The following is a 20575-nucleotide window of genomic DNA, read 5'->3' on the forward strand; positions in this document are numbered from 1 at the left end:
GGCTTCTCACCCAAAAACCATTCAAAAAAAAACCTTCCCACCACAATCTACCACAAGGTTCGTTACGGAACAATGGTGTTCATTATGCTAAAAGTATCGTGCAGTGCTTGCACACGGAATTCCTGCGCCCCGTTTCTTGTGTAGCCCCCGGGTTCTGGCAAACACCAAACACTGTATGAGGCGCAGTGCACTTGAGTTCATCCATTCACGGGACGTTCCGTTGGCCACCCACAACCCGAACGAAGGTGTATTACTTCGAAGCCATTTCGGGTCACTGTTCAGTTGAGGTTGTACTGGGGCCACTAGGCTTTCTCTGATTTTTGTGACCACGGGAAACCGTTGCACCTGAGCCGGCCAGAAAGCTTGAGATAGAGGCCAACGGATGGAAGAATAGAAAAAAACTGCTACTCGTCGACAAACGAACTAATCAGCATACGAATGTTGGCACTATCGGTGCTGCATTCGAAAAAAAACGGGAAGAAATGAAAAGAGACACGTGTTAACAGTCCAATGATTGTGCACGGATGCATGCATGGCGCATCTCCGTTTACAACCACTTATGACAGCAGACAGAACTCTTCATTCCGGCCGGTATTTCCACCACACATGGTGTAGCATTTCGTTTGGAGGAAGAATAAAAAATACTACCATTGAATGATTTTTTAAAGCAAAACGATTCATGTCCACCTGTCCTGGAATCGTGGGATCGTAGTTACACAGCAACCTGAGACTATTCTGTATGACCACCAGAGTTACCATTTGATGACATTTTGGAATTCAATTCAAACTGTTCGGACGGGACGTGTACAGGTGGATACAATTCCGATAGTATTATGCATGTGGGAACGTATCCCATGCACATGCGTAAACTTTGTTACCTTCAACGGTTCAAAATGCGATGAGAACGAGCGGTTGTCCACATACACGCGGGTGCGACAATCGTTCGCTGACGATCACAAACAAAGCAAACTTCTCACACAACAACAAAAGCGCACAAACAATCTAATCCGTATGCACTTGTACTGCACAAAAACAATAGCCAAAACAAGTTGTCAAGTTGTTTTGTCGCATAAACTTTTCCAACCGCCCCCCAACATTAGCCGGTTCATGATGGCGGAGCTTTTCCATTCCTTGCTACTACCACCAATTGCCTAAAGCTTTTGAAAATGGGTTTCATTAACGGATCGTTTCTTTGACAATGTCCACACACGGAAAACCACACCCGGGTGAGAAACACCGGTAGCCATCTGAAGAGCATACATGTGCATGGGTGTGATGTGTCTTCCACCATGTCAACCATGTCACGTCTTTTCCCTTTGGTGTTGTAAGGTGTAAAACGTTGCTACCTTTTGCTTTTGTGTGTTTGCGCCTTTTGTACTACGCAGGCGGTGCCATTTGGGACCTTTGTGTAGTGATTTGCTCTCACACGGGAACGCAAAACGGAGTTGACGGACGCCACGACATAACCGTCGTGGTCGTGGAGCTGGATGAACGATTACAGCTTCTGCTGTGTTAAGCCTTTGTTTTCACGTGCATTTTTTGTTTCGTTTTTGGATGATAGCATAAGATTGTTAACGAATATTGGGCTTTTAAGCTTTTGTTAGAAGGAAAAAGGTGGTGTGAAGCGATCAACGAGATTTGAATGATCAATTTTTATTCTTTTCATGTAATTAGATATGACACAATTTCACATTGAGAAGAGCTGTTTAAGTAATGAAACTGATACTGAAAACATGTTAGCAAATTATACTAAATTATAGCAAATGACAGTTCACTAGAAGATAGATTATGCTATAATTTTAATCATGTTTTACATACTAAAATATCGGGTGGGAAAAAGAATAACACAATCTACCATTAATTCAAAATGGTTTTCTGTATTTTTTTTTATTTAATTTTTCAAAATAGTAACTGGAACACGGATATTATTAGATGCGCTTGGAGGTATACATCGTTTTGTTTTATATCCTCCAATCAGCCATGAAATATGAGTTGTTAAGGGGGCTTTTCGTTTATGCCAAAACTATTCCTATTAACATATATTACACACGTCCAGTAGAACTCAACAACTATCTAACAAAATGGCTTCAAGTGTGGTAGTATCAGCAAATAATTTACAAGCTTATGTTTTACTTTCTATTAACACTTTGCTTTTTTTGTTTAAATTTAATATCTAAATTATCTCATGGGGTGGTTTCAGCAAAAACAGTACAGCAAGCTACAAATTCATTGCAACTTTCGTGGTAAATGTTAATAATTATTTATTTTAATGAAATACTTAAATACATTTCGTACCTGGTAAAATTAGATACAAACTAATTACCCCATTCTATAGAATTTTTAGAATTTTAAAGCCATCTAAGGAGAAGAAAAAAAATGTCTTCAAATGAATAAATGTACTATAAGTAAATAAACAAATTGAGTCATGAAAAAACACATTTAAATACCAATTACAATAAGTAAAATATCCAAACGCGACATTCAAAGTAGAACTCGTAAGCGCAATTAACTTTGCTGAACAGATTGCGACTTGCATCTAAAAGTGGTTATCGTTCAGACCACTTTTAACGCCAACCGAAACCCACAAAAGAAAGACATAGCACGTCAAACTAATTCACTCTCCACAGGCAAACAAACGACCCGGGCCAGTTGTTCAACATAATTGCGCTCACTATTTATTCATTTGCTAACCCACCACACACCAGCCAATTCCTTGCCCGATTCAACTTTTCCGTTCTCGCCCCGGCTGTAACCCGTAAATGGAATCGTTTTCCACATCTTCCTGTCCCGAACAATTAATTCTCTATGTTATGTGTGCGTTTTTTTGTGCTATCCACCCAACGATGCACTTCGCTCTTACACCACAATGCACCACGAGCCTGCACACCAATTCCAGAGATACGGCCAGCCATACTGTGGTTGGGGTTGTTTCGATTCTTTGTCGCAATGCGTTCATTCTGTGATGCGTCCGCATCGTAAATTCAACTCTCCGAAACCTTTACATTTCACCCGCTTCTATCGAACCGTAGTTCCCACACACAAACATCCAACATCCGTGTAATTTTGTACCTCATGCGCTGGATATTGCAAGGGTAAGGTGTAGCGTCCATTCTGGTCGCGCACACCCGCTTTCCACGGTCGTTTAGTACTGCCGTGTCGATCAATCTAACCACTCGGTTTTGTAACTCGCGATCATAGCCACCCTCCCCAAATTGGTCAACCGAAACAATCGCAATCAAAACAAACCCGAATCGGGGCCGGTCCAAATTCTGTTGGTACCCATGTCACTGATCCGATTGTGCGATCCATTGATCAATGGAAAAGTGCGCGCACACAACCCCAAGAACTGCAACTGAAAGGAAGGGCTGATTTAAGCTTCATTTGTTATTGGCATTAATTCTGCTCGGCGAGACTCGTTGATGTTTCTAGCGTGTGATCTAACAGCAAACCTGACGTCACACCAAACTTTGCTGATGTAACAAGCTATCTTCATCGATTTTGTTACTACAAAACCGTATACAACCCGAATGGTGCGAAATGGCGTTGAAATTGGTTAACAATAAGATCACGGGGGTAAAAGGGGAGTAAACGAATTTCACAGTGCAATTTGTTCTACATGTCATGGGAGCTTTTGCATGTAGATACGAGACTGGAGTGGGTTCGTTGTTTTTTTTTTCTTAAGCAATATTCATGCTGGGTGCGTAACGGACGCATTTTACCAGGGACATTGGTGTTGTTTTTCGTTAACTTCAGCCCCCCGGGAGGAATCACTCTTAAGACGATAATCGGTTTGCTCAAGGAGACGAAATTTGAGCCCGCGTCGTGACGCACAGATCCAACCGGCTGGTTAATCAAATCAATCGATCAACAACAAACAGCCTTCCGAACTAAGGCTAAGGAGTAAGGATAGATCGTACAGCCCGGAGGCGTTACCAACGAAGGTTTGGGGAGGGTTAAGCCTCTAAACGAGATTAAACTCAGTGAAATTGGTTTTGATTTGTTGATTCGTTTCGTGAATTTGGTACTGAAGGCCTAGCTTAAAGAGCCCATTTAGTTTAGCCGACCCCCAGCAGCTAAAAACTCTTAAAGTTTCCGAAACTAGACGAATCATAATTATGCAGATACGACCAAACTAGAACAAACCACTCGAGATAAATGGCTTAAACAGCGTGATATGATTGTCAGTTTGAATGTTTTAATTTCATTTAATGGCCCCCCCATTAATGAGTCATCGAGGACATTTTAAAGCGTTCTCCCGTAAAAGGGGGGGAGAGGGACCACTATAAAACGGCAGGAACGTCGTTCTCCGGACGGCGAAATCACCGTTTATGACAGTTTTAATGGGTGCCCATTCTAGAGGCGCCCATTGACGCCATTCCGTGGTAGTCTTTCTATTTTATAGAAATTGCCATCATATCCTACCGTTTGCTCGTAAAGCTGCATTCGTCGGCAGCTTTCTAACGGATGTTTCGTCCTGGTCCTGATGAGAATGTTTTAATGTTTCACTAGCACCCACCAACCCGTATGCCCGTGTGCTGCTTCTTACTCCAGGCCATCATTCACATATGGTTTCCAGTGAATGATGCAATCGGGTTTGAGCTACCTCTTTCCCTAAGCAACGCAACGGGTTGCGCTGTTTACATCATCGATCATCACCAGCAGAAGAGCTTCCCGGCTCCAAAGAACACACACGGTTCCGAGAATCATCCCTAAAGTGCCAAGACGGAAGGCATCCATCATTGCCGTGTAACAGAAGGTAGCGATAGGGAAGTGCCTTGGCGATAAAAGGAAGCTATATCACACCCGTCGGGGGGGGGGGGGGGGGGGGGGGGGCATTTGCCAGGGTATGGACCATTTGCCTTTCACAACAGGCGAGCCATAAAATCAATCAACCACTCGAATGCCGCTTATTACAATCGTTGCCAGCCGTTCATCTAGCGTGTTTTAGAGTGGCTCAAACTTTGCTGAAAACTGATGAGTGCGGACATCAGAAGTTCGTCGAAAAGTGACGACAAACGAATGATTCAAAGGTAAAGGTAACATATTCACTAATTTCGATTTATTGACTGGCAATCGTTTTTGAGAGTGAAATTGGTACCAACTTTTATTGCCAAGGCTAGACTTTGGCCTTTCGTAGAGTTTGGTGAGTTTTGAGTCTTTCCCCGGGATGCTAGCCAATCAATTTCCGAAGAATGCAATATACTTACTGGCATTGCCACAATATCCTACTGCTTCTGAACACGTATCATGATAATCCCTTTCCAGCATGCTGAGAGTTCTCAGATTTCTATAAAAAATGAACGCCTGCCGTGTACATAGGTTCTCTTCACTGCTGGACGGAAGAAGGTTAAGTTGATGTGTGAGATTGTAGGATCGGAGGCACCACCCGGACCAAAACCGGGATCGCCCAGCCCGACAGAAACGACTGTTGTGCGGATGTGTTTTAACTAATGGAATCCATTTTCGCACAACTCTCTGTACGGGGTCGGGGAACATGGATGGTCGGATGTTGAAGCGAACGCATGATTAATTAAGTTGATAACAGACCCGAGACGTCTCGCCGGGCTCGTTACAGAAGCACCGGGAGTACAAATGCAGGGAGCAGGGTTGTACGCCAACGAACGGTCCGGTTCGGTTTGATGTTTCGATGTCCGCCCCAAATCAAACCCAACCCTAACCGAGGGCTTGAAGTTGTAATCGGACAAGGCCTTACGAGGCGTGTTTCATTTTGGTCGAGAAGGGAAGCGTATGCGAACGATTATGATTTATGAACATTTAAACGCCTCGAACCCCGTTCTCCGTCCACATCCCATGCCCGGTTCGCCCGTTCACACAAAAACCGATGCAATGAACCGGATCAACCGATCAATCCAATAGCAACCGAAAAAAACATCCTCTGAATTGGAAGATTGGTTCGAATTTCGAGCGCTTCTTCATTCGCTGTTTACGGGTGTTAAGATTTATTACCGAAGGGATATCAGGATATTTGTGAACCGTTTCAGTTGGCGTTTTTCTTCTTCCTCCAGGGTTCGGTATTAGTTTAGTTCATTGTTCCAGTCAAACAAATCCTTAACAACGGGAGCAAGTGAAGCAAAAAAAAACCACCCTTGACCCGTCAATCTGTTTTTGGGGAATCTGTTAGCTCTTCCTTCACTGCTCATCCTGATCTCCACTTTTTTGGGAAGGTTTGGGGTTTTTTTTCATGGACGTTCGTTTCCAGTGAAACTCGAAAAGAAATGAGCCGTATCCATGTTTTCTCACACCTTCCGTGTTTTTTTCTTCCTTTCCCCTCGATTGAAGGATGGAACGATTTTCCATGTACACTCGTCGCTAGGGTTGATTTGTTAGCAAAACCATTATAAATAGATCATCTAATTTTGTTTAAAAGCATAATCCATCCTTCTGCGGAGGATAATCGATAGCGGGTAGGCCGGTGGTGCGTGGGGAGCGAAGCGAAAAAAATAACATGCGCATCACGGTAAAGTGAACAATATTATTTATGGCATTATAATACAACCTTTTTCAATCTATTCGTTGCTGTCTGTGCGCGGTCTGTTCCCGGTCGTGAGTGAAAGTTTACGCAACCATGAAATTTATTATTTGCTTTGGTATTTTACTATCTGATCAGGGGAGTTGCCATAAAGGCGTGTCGAAAATGCTGTTAATCTTGAAATTTTGTAATATTTTCTTTGATTATTTCAGAGCTCTAGTTTGTTTAAAAACTTTGTTTAAGCTATTAAGCAAGCTATTTAATATGATATGATTATTTAAACAATAATCAGAATGTCCGGGTTCTATCCATGGATCCTATGTTGTGGACGTATGAGATAATTTAATTTATTTATTTATTTTATTTTATTTTATTTTTTATTATTACGGATTTTGTCTTATAAACAGCACCGCATGGGCTGTTAAAAGATTTCTCGCGTATTTTTATATATTTGTTTTTTTTTTAAGTTGCAAATCGATTGAAATAAATAAATAATCCCTTAATACAGATAAAAACATTTTTTTCAAACAAGAAAAAATCTCCTGCGGTAAACATAAAAAACCTGCAAATAAGCCGTTAATGATGAGCATTAATCCTTCTTGATCCGGTATCATCCTTGTCAACTGGCTTCCCTTCTTAACAGCACTGTACGTACCAAATGTGGAAGACGCAGAGCGTGTGATCCAGGTTTTGTACTACCGCCCCAAAAGGAGCACACGAAAGGATACCGCGCGTGATGAGTTACAACGTTCCAAGGCACAGACAGAGCGAACAGCATTCTTTTGAAGTGGCCTGCACGGTGCTCCAATTCATCGCTTCCATCGCTTTCGTAGCGGCAATGTCGCGCTGTAACGCGCACTAATGGCATTCTTTTCATGATGCATCGCCATTCAATGGTTTGTTTGTCGCCTGCCCAACATGGCCCCGGAACCATCTTCGTAAGGATGCACATTTACAAAACACACTCTTGAAAGGAGAAAATATGGGGGGAAAGAAAATTGGAGGAAAAACAACCATACAGGAAACATATACTCCCCAACATCATCCATCTTTCTTGGTGCTTTTGAAACAAGAAAAAAAAGGCGAGAGGATTTGAAAACCCGCCTGTACACAGAACGATGCCTGGGCAAAGGTTAAGTAAGGGCGTTTCGTTTTAAAATAAGCCACCAGTCAGGCGTGTTTGCTGTTGCTTCAACCGGAGCTTTGCGGTGTACGTGCGGTGCAAAGCTTAGATATAAAGGAGTGACGCTTTGTGACAGAACGGGTGGGTGGATTAATGCATACAGGAACCACCACCCAGTCGATGCGACCAAGAGCAAGGCATGGACCGGGCAGGCACATGATGACGATCCGGGCAGGACGATGATGTTGGGCAGTTTCTCACGTCTCACCAAGCAAACGCCAGAAGAGACAAGATGTAATTAAATTTTATTGTTTACCGATCCTTCCCGCCGTAGGGAGTGGGTTTGCCCCGGGTGTAACCCCCATTCCAGGATTGCATTTCTCGTCATGGGCCGCGCTGGTGCATCAATCATGCAGAAGAATGATGCGCTGTACGCTGTGCATTTCTCATCTTAAGCCAAACACCGCCCTTTTCGCCGCATCTCGCGTCTCGCTGCAAAGATGATGCGTTCTGTCTGTGAGAAGATTTATAACCACAGTCTTAGTGACGGGATTTGACGGTGTGTTTGTGCTTGTTGTGTTTAGAAGTGCGATAATATTACCTGCACACGTACGCGTGAAATCCATTCGGCCACGAGGATAATGTGCATTCCCCCATGTGAACCGGTGGCACAAGATTGCTGTGGTCGATATTAATGAAACCTTCCTTATCATGGGAAGCGTGGCCGAGCGTGGTAGGTCATTTTAGAAAGTTCTAGTGCTGGGAATAAGCAACCCCAAAAACAGGGGGCGTTTGTTGGTGGAGTTGGTTGGAAAGCCCACCGCAGCTCAGAGCACTCAGTTCATAATTAATTCTTACCCACCAAAGTCACGTTTGTGGCCGTGCACCGGGCGATAAACCTTACTCGCTGCGGTTAAATGAGTACCGTGTGACACCGCAGAAACCACCGGAAGCGCTTTCGGGAATTCACTATCCACGCACGTTCCAATATTTTCCCCTACCCGAGCTGATTGGTGGTGACCTAATGGAGCACGGAATGGTACAAACCAAAGCGAACAAAACAGAAAAAAACATCCCGATCATAATATGCTAATTTCATCCGATAACACCTAATACCGAAAAACCCTCAAATCCCGATCGAAATGACTCGCGCCAACCGGTTACGGCTTTTTTTGGGGGGTTGGTACGTTGGGTTTGATTTGACGGTATATTTTTGTTTCATTTTGTCCGTGGTGTAGATGCCAATTTTGACCAATGTGTCCATGAGCATGGTCACGGTTTAGCGGTTGTGTAATCGTTGAGCTCGACTTTTTTTGTTTTGTTTTGTTAAGTTATTTTTATGCTACCGCGAATAGCTTAACTCATCCGAACCGTTGGCCTCCAGTACGGTGTTGATCCGCGAGAAGGTCAACCACAGCAGCGCCAGCCAACGGTACCTTGACCATGGCTTAAACCAATGCCAAAAACCGTACAGAAGCGTTGTACGCCTGATTGATTGTGACGATTCGCCTAAAATGAGACGAATGTTAATCCTACGTAGCGCTTAACCAACTTCGAGGTCTCATTAAAAACGACTCAAAACATTCACCAAAAAAGCTCCCCAAAAGTAACACAAAAAAAACTCGTTCAATATTAGCCTCCAATATGGATCGGAAGTAGGGAAACAAGTTTGTCTGTGTGTGAAGTCGCAGGCGCGTAAATTTAATGAAGATTTATCCGGTGCCAATGCCGTGATTAACCGTGCATGATGCCGTTTTGAACACTGGCACAGTGACGCATTAGCCAGCTATTAAGCAGCTGTTTGGTGCGTAAAACGGGTGCTCCATTCAGATGCGAATAATATACATCACTAATAGAACGCTTACATTATGACTGGTGGTAAAAGGGTCGTCAACGCAAACCAACTGCTCAAGGTTGCCTAACGGAGTGACGAAGTGTCTACTTCCTTTTCGATCTTGCTAGCGCCACCTAGCGTGAGGCGATGTTATTGAGGATCTGACGATCTTGACGTCGTCCTTTTCGGTGCTCGTTCGGTGTGTAAGCACCATTAAGTTCAAGTTTTTATTACTCACTTATCCGCTAATCGATGGTGTCGTTTTGTTTTTATTTACCTTAATTGACAGCATGATCGTTTGTTTGCCTTAAAATAAAACTGTAAAGCTTACTTATTCCGAGTTACTTATATGTAATAAAAAAGATACATTATTTGTATTATGATAATGAAAGATATAATGGTGAATAAAACAGCATTGAAAATGAACTTGAAAGTTCTTTCAAGAAGGTAGAAGAAGTTTTTGTCTAGACAAGCAATATTATCAATAATCTTAGATTTGAATATATAGTTGAAAAAGAAGTGAAACATCTTTTATTAAAATCATGTAAACATTATCAATTCTACTTAAAAATTGTTACGAATATTCCAGAAACAATATTCTTAAAAAAAATAGTTGAAAAATTAAAAAAAAAATTGAAATAAAATTCTTATCAATAGTATGGAAAGCAAAACTGTATCCATGAAAAAGATTTCACCTGAAAAACGATTTATATGTTAAAAAGGATGCTCTTGCGCGATAGGATAAGAATCTCCCCCTTTTCTGAAGGATAAAAAATCGCGTAATTGAACTTGCGCGTAGAAAATAATATCCATTTTAACGACAGCGCCTTGCTGTAAGCCTTTGCCAAGATCCATTCGCCATGGTATCGCCTATCAAGGCAAGGCAGCAAATCGCCTCCGATACGTGCCGTTCCGTGGTGCGTTCATCTTAAAAAGACATTTTCTCGTTCGTTACGCACCATTAATTTGCAATATCGATACCACCGGATGAAGCACTCGAGCGTGATCGTGAAACCGAACCGTCATTCACATTCACCGTGGCGTTTCCACATGCACAAACACTAGCAGAATGTGACGGTGGTTAAGTGACACCACCCTTTTGCTGGGTTTGTAGCGATATGCGCCCCTCCGGAGCGTTCGATTCTTCAATCAAAACCAAACCCTTATTTTCTTCATTAGCCTACGACCGCTTGTATTTCTGCGGGTAAAGAATGGACCCGAATGGTACTCCCCATTTAAAGGGAGTAATCGATAGGGAACGATCCTTCTCGGAGGGAACAATCCACCCCCGAGTGGCTCAGGGCTTCGGGGTGTACGGAAAACAGGAATCATACGAAAACAAAAAAAAGAAAAACCTACACGAATCAATGAACTTTCGCTCGCACTATGGTCACATACGCAAACACACACAATTTTCGTGGTGATTCGTGATGTTTTTCCGATTCCGGTTCTGAAAAGATGGAAACAAAACGCTGCTACGATCCACTTGCACCCCGCGTGGGAAAACCACCTTTTCCCCAGGAACTGAATTTGTGTTTTCGTACGTTTCGGGTGTCGGAAAGCCTGGGTGCCTGAAGACACGGGTGCAGAGACGCTGGATAATGATAGATGATTGCACACCGTTGGCGTCAAGAACATAAACATGCTCGCAGGCACGCATGATCGACTTGTGGCCAAGACGAACGCAACCACCATTTTCCAACCTCCCTTCCCTTCGGGGGGGCCCGCATCACGCAGACGTGCAACAATTGCTGATTGTTATTGTGGCGGTTGTCGGAAAATTCTCTTAACCACTTACCACCGCAGTATAGTGCGCACTGCAAGTGAACCTACATTTCCTGTGCATTGCTTAAAAGGAATAAAAACCAACTTTTTTCTTTGCTCGTCTAGCTTGCTGCTAGACTAGCGACCAATTGCGTTCGTTGGAAGCGTTTGCTTTATTTTCTTTCTCGTGTGCGAGGTGCGAGCGATAATAGAATTTAATGAGCATCCGAGCAGATAATGATGGCGATCGAAACACTGGCCCGTAGACGAGACGAACCCGTAGACCTATCATCACACCTCGCAGAAAACCCCCCCTCCCTCCTTCCTTCCCAGAGGTTCGAGTAAGGAGGGAGTTTTTATTAATTTTTAATTCCAGCTACTTTATTGCTCGAACCTGAAGCTGTGCTGCACACAACAACAACAAGCAGGGTAACTACCCCCAACAGCAGGAAACATAAAAACAAAGATTTACCGTAAAAGTCAATTGTAACAACTACCGCTAAACTCTCACAGGTGGTAAATAGCCCAAAGGGTCCTCGCCTGACTTCTTGTAATGAGGAGAGGAGGAAAAACGGCTGTCCACACAATTTCGTCTGCACACACAGCCACAGAAGTGCAATAAAACTGCACCACTGGCCAATGATGCTACGTCTGTATGTGTTGGCGTTTCTGCAAGAATTAATAATGGTTTCCTTTTTATCATCTCCATTTGCTCGCTCGTTGTAGAATCGTAAAGTGTCAGCAGCAAACAACAAATGAAGAGAATCAAATTAAGCTGGTCGGGATATGAATTTAATTTTATAAGCACCGAGCCACAGATCGGTGACCAATTTGCTTGCATTTAATTGTCGGAACGCAGTGGATGGAATGGGCACGTTCATCTTGTCGTCGTTTTTGTGTGGGTATAGTGGCGAAATAAAATTCTTGTAAATAATCGTTAATTCTTCAAGGGTAGAGTTAACATAAAAAATTAATAGATTTTAAATCCCTAGTTATTAAAGTTACTTGACTTATATATTTAAAACTTCAATATTTTTTGCTTCTTTCTTTAAATATATTTTCCTACACATGTTTAAATAGTAATATTTATTACACTTACTGAACGTTTCAGTCAATAATACATGCTATTTGGTTAAACATGACTATCACCTTTTCTTAAAAAAAAAAAACAAATGAAAATTTATCTCTCATTCTGTGTGCGCCTTTCCCAGCACGTTGAAATGTGTCACTCACTTTTGACATTTGCGCACAGGCGTATTTGTTTGATTTAAACGAATCATCGGTGGGTCGCTTTGCAACCTGGTTAAACAAATATACAAACATCTCGCCTGCAAAATACGGTGACCGTACCTGATGCAGCACGGTGCAGATTGGTTTATTTCCTTCTTGTGGCGCTTGCATCCACACAAACCATCCGCAAGCTGGACTGACGAACAGAAACAAACTTCAGGAACGTTTTTTAACCATCAATAATAAACGACTTGCATGTCCCGGGGTCCCATTTTTTGTGACCGTTTTCTTCCTTCTACCATTGGTTTCACGCCATGTTTTTTTTTTTTTTGTTAACCACCGGTGTTCGTATGTCGACCGGCAACTGTATGTCGACAAGCTGGTGAAAGATTAAAAAGCAAAAACATTCATACAGAAATCCGGAAATAGTATCAACATGCATTGTCCAGATCCGGGCCGAAACTATGTTTGCTGGGCGAATGAAGTTGATCCTTGGGGCGTGTTGTTTTGATAGATTGTATGTACGCGTATTTTCCACGCTGTTCTTATCCGCATGGAGAGTGAGAAAGCATCAGGAAGTGGTTCTGATTGCAGTTGCATTTCCAATGGTACACCGTTTCGTACAATTTATGAAAATACAAACAACACTAAAGCCACCGAACGGTAAATCAATCATGGTCCACCAGCGGAATGTTCAATAACTACTCGGTGACTCAGTTCAAACCCCCTCCCCAGAGTCGCACGTTCCACGCGATACTATTTGATTGCATTCAATTCAAGTGAAAGATGAGTGAACAGTTGCAACAATTTTGCATCTTTTCGAACGATTCGTTTCCAAAGGTGGTTGGTTACGAAAAAAAAGGAAATAAACCCTTTACCAGTTTCGATCGCAAGTGACAAATCGATCTCGGTCTTCTTGGAAAGAGAGCATATTTTTTTGCTCTTACCACATTCTGGGGAAATAAGCGAGTCACAGTATCGATTCGTTGGAAAATCGCGGTAGCAAAACACCCAACGATGTACGGGCACAGCATTTCCGTACCGCTCCAACCGTTTAAACACTTTATTCACAATGACTGCAATAAATAAAACTCTTAACTACCGCGATGAGATTAATGACCTTCGCCTTCCGTTCAGTGCGGAAGGTTTTTTTTTCTCCACACACTCATACACTCATTGCTGCTGCTTCCTTCTTCTCTGGTACGGCTGCTGGGTAGGGTTTGAGGCCCCCATAAAGGAGTTACCTTTTTTTTCGCCGAGATTCACCACTTCAGCACCCCCTTTACATCTGATTACACGCTCAACATGTTGACCCTTACCCTTGGAGGTTTTTGGACACGTGGACCCAAAAGCACAATCACACACCGGCACAAAACCTTCGCCATCGACCCTCGGTGCTTGCAGAATCACCGGAGCGTTGCAATTCAAATTTAGCTCATGTGCCAAATGGTGAAATGTATGTTGGATGGATGGATAGGAAACAGGGCAAAAGGGAAGATAACTCAATTGGAACTACATTAAAATCATCCTTCCGGCCATTAGCATTCGGCAGAAGAATGGGACCACACTGGCACAGTGGTTCGGACCGAAAATGATTCTATTTCTATTCTGTTTTGTTGCTTTTTTTAAGGGTTGCAATCTTTTGCCCCACCCAATAAAGGTGTAAAGTTACGCTTGTGTGCCTTTTGGCGAGTGGCTTCGTTAATGTTGTTTTCTGTCTTTTTTTTTTGGAAAATCCTTCTAAGATTGAGCATTGTCTGGATTTGTTGGTACCGGAAGTTTCAAGCTAGGTCCTTCTTCCCATTCCTCCGTTCTCCCAATTCCAGGGATAATGCTAAACTTGGTTTGATTTTGGGTTGAGTCATTGGATTTAAGTTTGCTGACCTTGGCTCGTTTTGGCACCACCGTTGGCGTGTGCGCTTTGTTTGCTCCGTGATGAAGTGATGAAGATTCGATACACCTTAACCGAGACACACCCACAATAGTGCACACCTCCTGACCCGGAAACCAATTAAAACACCTACAAATGTATATGGAAATAGATCCGATTGAATTTGATTCACAAAACCATTTTTTCCCATCAAGCTAAAAGGATCACATAGACAAGAGAATTAAATTAAGGGATAAAAAGGATAAGCTTGGAATAGATTATTTTTTTATGAGTGCCATCTCCAATGCGAGAATATAAGTTGAATAAAAGGTGTACAAAATATCGTTTTTCTTTATTTTAATTATGATAAAAAATTTCAATTAAAAAAAGTTTATTGCTAAGCAAACCACAAGCCTTTTTTATTTATAAAATAAATTTTTTTTGTTGCCATCAAGACAAAATCCAACCTCAAAATTGTTTCTAATCATCATCATAACATCTGTCATCGTGCGTGTATTAATATTCAAAACACAAAACCATCCCCTCATCCCACACGCTAAGCTTTGGAGCAAATTCTCTGCCCACAAAGTGATAGATAACGACTCATTCATTGTGAAGCAAACAAAGCTCAAATATTACTAACGGGAAAAAGGTGGATCGAGGTTGATGATCATAATCCGTCCATGAATATTAACGCACCGCACCAACAAAAAAAAACCAAACGATCAGAAAAACAGTCAAGGTCCGTTGTACTGATTTGTCAGTTCAAGATATCCCATCCAGATTAATGACCTTTGTTCGTTCTGTTATCTACGTTCTCGTTGAGCTTTCCCACGTGGATTAAAATTTCACCTGCAAAAGCAAATCGTTCGGCCAATCGGTTTGGTTCGCTTTGTTGGTGGAAATTAATATTTATCATAATATTTCATCATCCAAGATACGAAGCGAAGGTGCAGCTAAGCCGGCACCGTACATTGATTAAATAAATTGATTTTTAAGGCAGTATTTATCGTAGAAACATTCAAGCTCATCATTTAATAATTTATTCTAATTCTTGTCCTTTTTTTCTCTACCATCTAGGTAACGTTTCCAATGTGCTGATAGTGTAAAATCAATTGTATTCTCCTTCATCGTTCGTGTAAGGTAGGCCAACTAAAAAAAAACAAGCCACGCATAATGAAATTTTAGCGCATTGTCACTTCCTATGGGAAATACGCAACTCCCCATTATGCTTTAGGGGGGGCTAAAAGCATGCTAAAAAGTTTAGAAAAGCTGGAGCGTTTTTTTTTTCATTCACCCCTTCTTTGGGCCCGGCCAGGGGTAGGTGAGCTTTTGTTTCCATCCACCATCCCAGAACGGGCATTGAACTCGACGGCCTGTTGATCAAACGTACCCAGCCAGATTTCGTCTATTGTTTTCCATTCCACACATGTGTTGCAGTAGTTTTTTTTGTTGCATTTTCATTTACTGCACACAAACCTGTAACTATCCGATGGTATTTTGTTCGCACCTTCCCCATACGCGGGGTTTTGTACAAAAATTGCTTTGTAATTGGTTAACGATAATATAATTTTCCATTTATGCACCGAAGCAAACGTGTTTGGCCGCGTGTTACGGAAGATTGCTCCTATTATTTGCAAGTGTTTTGTTATGTTTTCCACGCGCTTGAATCAAAACACTTCAAAAGCCGGTTCGAATGCAATTATAATAGCAGCAGCAAAAGGCAATTGGTACAAATCGAATGCTCGTTTGCTGTAACGGTTTGCAGCAACACCGGCAATGCCGAATTCCGTAGATACCCGCTCCCGGTCGGTTACTGAAACAACCGGTTTAAATTTAATTAAATACCGCATCCACTCACACGGTTAGATTCATTATGGTGTAGGAGAGGGATAGTAAAAGAGAGAACAGGGAGCATTCCCGTAATAATTCCAATCGTTTGTAATTTCTGGCACGAACTGATCGGTTGTATTGTGGGACGCGGAAGGATGCGGTGGCTCAGATACAAATCACACCCCAAACTGGACCACTAGCAGTACGGGAGGTTGCCCTACTGTATCGACCTAAACATTTTCTTCTCTTTTCGGGAGTCTATTTTAGAGAAAGGGAAGGAGGGAGGAAACCCAAAATAAAAGGAGGCCAACATCCCTTTGGGCACTCGACACTAGACAATGCAATTACACACGAGCCACTCTCCTGCTCGTCACCCTTGCTCGAACACCGGGTTCGTACCACTCCCCACAATCCCCCTACCGTGGGTGGGCCATCCCAAGGCCATCCCATTAACGCAGCAAATGAAGAAGACGAAACACCCCCGGGGAGGGGATGAAAAAAAAAACCCATGCGAAATCAGCCCGAAAAGCGAACGTGATGATAGCCCGTACGATAGCGAGCATCTCGATACGAAAGAAAGCACACGCGGAATGATTAATTTGTTAGCGTAGATGCGTGAAACTAGAACAATCGCACCACAGAATCGGACCGCCTGTCCGGTTTTGGGCGCTAAGGGTGTGAGGGTGAAAAATTAGTGCCATGAAACCGAAAAGAAAATTTCGAATTAGGTCACCGCGTCGGGAACCGGGGGGAGATCATTTGCTGCTTTGCGTTTTATTTCGGCCTTTTTTTCCTAGTAACGGGCCAAGCAAGCGCTCAGCTCAAGTTCATGGTATGTTGCGTGTTGTCAACATACAAATGTGCTCGAAATCAAATTTTCACTCACAAAACCATGATTAAAGATCTATTCGAGCCGAATTCCATCCATCACTGTTTTTTTCAATCAACGAATTTGAACGAAAGACTTCAACGACAAGACACGAACCCTTCCGGATTCTGCATACAGTGATCGTGAACGATCAACGTACGTGCCTCGGGGATGATAATGAAACAATCAAGCTGCTCCGTTTTACCTTTTTCGAAGCCCCACACAGCAGAACAAGGCAAGGAGAACTGTGGCTGATTGTTTTGGTAGCGGCGTTGATTGCCGAAGCAAAGCCTGCCTTCCGGGCATAACGGTAAGAGGTAAGAGGGAATAGCGAGGGATTCGTGATAATGATAATAGCTCAAGGGTACTTTCCTTTTTGCACTTTCGCTCACAGGCTTGTCAGGTTGTGTTTAACCTTACCCTTTTTGCCAGGACCTATCCTTTATCCTTGTCCCGCTCGCCATCTCATCGCTAACCTGCTCACTCAATGTCAATGTTGCCTTCAAGTGGTCTTACACGAGTAAGCACACGAGTGCCCTCGAGACCGAACGAGGTCGTTTCGAGAAATGTGCCCTTGCGTCGAAAATACATCGAGAAAGCAGTTCACTTTCGTTACGACGTTCCCCACCCCGGGACCGGTTCCTTCATGTGATGCATGCGAACATGATCACCTGACGGGCAACAACAACACAAGCTGCGCGACATACCACGCGGTCTAGACGCGATGTTAAGCTTACAGGGCAGCTTTGCTATATCCGCTGTTGCAACATTTTAACTTGACCGGATCTCTATTACATTGCATTGAATATTTACAGATGAAGGATTGTCCGGAATATGGTCGCATTCAACAGCTCAATTAAGAGACACATTCCTGAGCGCACAGTCATACGATTATGCTGTGTAGCAACCGTAATGCTGAACATGGACCGCCCACAACGGTTGCCGATTATTATCGAATATATTGTCGGGTTGCTGCAGAGCCTTTTGGGGCGAAACCTGAGCCACACATATGCATATATGTAGCAGCTGCAGCATGCGTCATAATAACTGACGATGTCTAATTTACAGTGCAGAACGAACACTGTTTGACCCCCGTGATGGGAATAGGACTTGAATCGCTTGATTTTGTGTGGCGCTTTTATTTGAACACTTCATGCTCGATTCGCCTTGACATCAATTGGCATCGTCAAAAGCCCATACCCGTTCGAGTAAGTGTGCACAGCAAATGCAAATATCCATCCAGCTTTTGTCAATCTTGCATCGATCTACAAATGTGTTGAGAGCCACAGCCACGTATTAGGACGGGTTTCTGTACGGTCTCGAGGTTTGTAAGACTGTAGCGCCCTTTTTTGTTTCTACCATGATTCATTTCGAAACAAATCAGTTACATCTGTGGCCCGAAATAACGCTGACCACCCTAAAGGGCAGGAACAGGAACCGATATTCAACAGAGTACCTTCTAATTTTGCTTCCTATTGCCGCAAAAACCTTTAGAAGTGCAGTAGATTGCCACATTTTGAACCCGTGCAACGTATACAATCCCATTCAGAGTAAGATCCATGTTTCCGGTTATCATGGGTCCAACATCTTTTCCTTTCAGTCCCATTAAGCAAACCTTTCACCTGATCGTCACACTCGTGCTGGTCGTTTCGCTTCATACCGAACACGATTAATTCTTACCTCTGTTGCGCTCAACAATGCCAAACAAAACTCACCCAGTATCGATTATTTTGTCGTGCTAATTTTACAATTTAATTACAAACCTGCCCGGAAAGGCAAAGCACCGGTGTACTGTGCTAGTAGCGGATAATGGGTGGTCAGCGGACACATTCTAAATTCCCTTTCGGCGAGAGGTGCAAACGAGCGAGTAAACTACCAGCACCGAGTGACTGTTTTGCCGAGTGACGGTAAAAAATAAAATGTAACCGATCTACATTTGCCCGGGCCCGGATCCCTGCAGTGCCTCCTACACATGGTTTGAACGTTTTTTTTTCGGCCCGAATGGGTGTTTGGTGTGTAACCATCCTACGCAGCCCCAAAGGTTTGCCTTGAGCGATGCCGTGCTTGTTTAAGGAAGGAAACAAGAATAATTCACCGCACTCAAAAACGCACCCTTTCTTAGCTGGTGTTAGCTGGCAAGTTGGAATAGATTAGAACAAGCTGAGACTGACATTGGCATACCTGCGTAAGCCTACGCGCTTTGGCGAATGAGTGCCGCTATTAAGTTACCACTACTACTGGGTACCATTCTTAACACCATTGCGTTGCATGCGTGAACTTTACGTCAATTTTATTGTTTAATTTAAAATTTAATGCTCCTGTGTCTCAGCACTTGGCTCTAGCAGTAATTTGAATATATTATCATTTTAAAGTGAGAGCCAAAGGGTCTAAAGTTTTAGATAACGAAAAGAGAATGTATTGCCTGAAAGTATGCTACCAAGTGTATAATTATCACTAGTGATGGTGTACAAGGATGTTGGTAGATAATTTTGGTTCTATTTTTCTTGTAACAAATAAAGAAAATTATAAATTGCACTCTAACAGAAGCTATTCCCAACTTCAGTTATCTTAACATAAAGATAACGTTAATTATCTTAACAACTTTTTCTTTTCTTTTAACAATTTTTCTAAAATATTACCATGCATGGTATGGCTTTCAACAATATTTATTCTACTTTTATGTAGAAGTATGTTAACTATAAATTTCAAATACACCTAACTTTCGGTGATTATCGAATAAGAATTTATTTATTTCCTTCAAATTCCGAACATTATGCATCTATTTAAGAGAATTCAGTTGAATCAATCGAACATGGATATACTTTATGAAATTCTTTTTGAATCCCCTCCCCATTATAATTCGAATCAAATAATTGCTATTAGTTAATCAAAGCTGCGAGATCAATTACCGGCGAGATACAATTTGGCTGTGCACGATTCCGGTTCGCCAACCATTTATGGCCAGCAATACATCGTTTATTCCAGCAATCAAACAGTTGTTTTCCTTCTGCTTAACTACTACGGAGTTTAGGTTGTTGTTTTATTTTTTTCCTTTTTTACGGCCATTTATTTTATTTCTCATTCACGATGCCGACACACAGAAGTAAATCTCCATTTCTGTCTACCGGTCGTGCTACCGTGTGGAAGTTTTGCACCCCAAAAATTGTCCTCACTAGATTGTTCATATCCAATTATTCATATTGATGCTTCGTGTCTGTCGTGTTCGCGAACAAAACAAACAGCAATTAATGATGGTTATTGTTTGTGTAGCTAAGCGTACCATAGGAAATAAATTATTCATACAAACGTTTGGTGAAAAGTTTAGACCAATTCTTTTTTTTTCCTAGACAAAAAAAGCTCAAATTAATGTATTCAATGCATTTTAAGCTAAATTTATCGTTCCAAGCCCGCACTTGTACATTCATCACCAAATGAATAGACCTTTCGCGCTGTCACATAAATCTTCATTTGGCAAATATTTGCATCCACCAACTCCACTAACTCTTGCGGCCAAGAATGATCTTCGGTAAGATTACTTTTATCAGCAAGATTTCATCAAACGT

The 20575-nt window shown here is 42.3% G+C and overlaps 1 protein-coding gene across 3 annotated transcripts in view; it reads left to right on the plus strand.

Moving 5' to 3' along the window:
• LOC125768005 (serine/threonine-protein kinase phg2) overlaps positions 1 to 20575 on the plus strand; it is a 134543-nt gene that overhangs the window by 94194 nt on the left and 19774 nt on the right. For 2 of the 3 annotated variants that reach the window (XM_049435096.1, XM_049435097.1), the window contains one exon: positions 15392 to 15454. The exons of the other annotated variant lie outside the window; for it this stretch is intronic. The gene's annotated coding sequence lies outside the window, so the exon portion shown is untranslated. The remainder of the gene's footprint in view (positions 1 to 15391; positions 15455 to 20575) is intronic. 3 annotated transcript variants of the gene reach the window in all.

The sequence above is a fragment of the Anopheles funestus genome, chromosome 3RL (assembly GCF_943734845.2).
Source record: "Anopheles funestus chromosome 3RL, idAnoFuneDA-416_04, whole genome shotgun sequence".
Lineage (NCBI taxonomy): Eukaryota > Metazoa > Arthropoda > Insecta > Diptera > Culicidae > Anopheles > Anopheles funestus.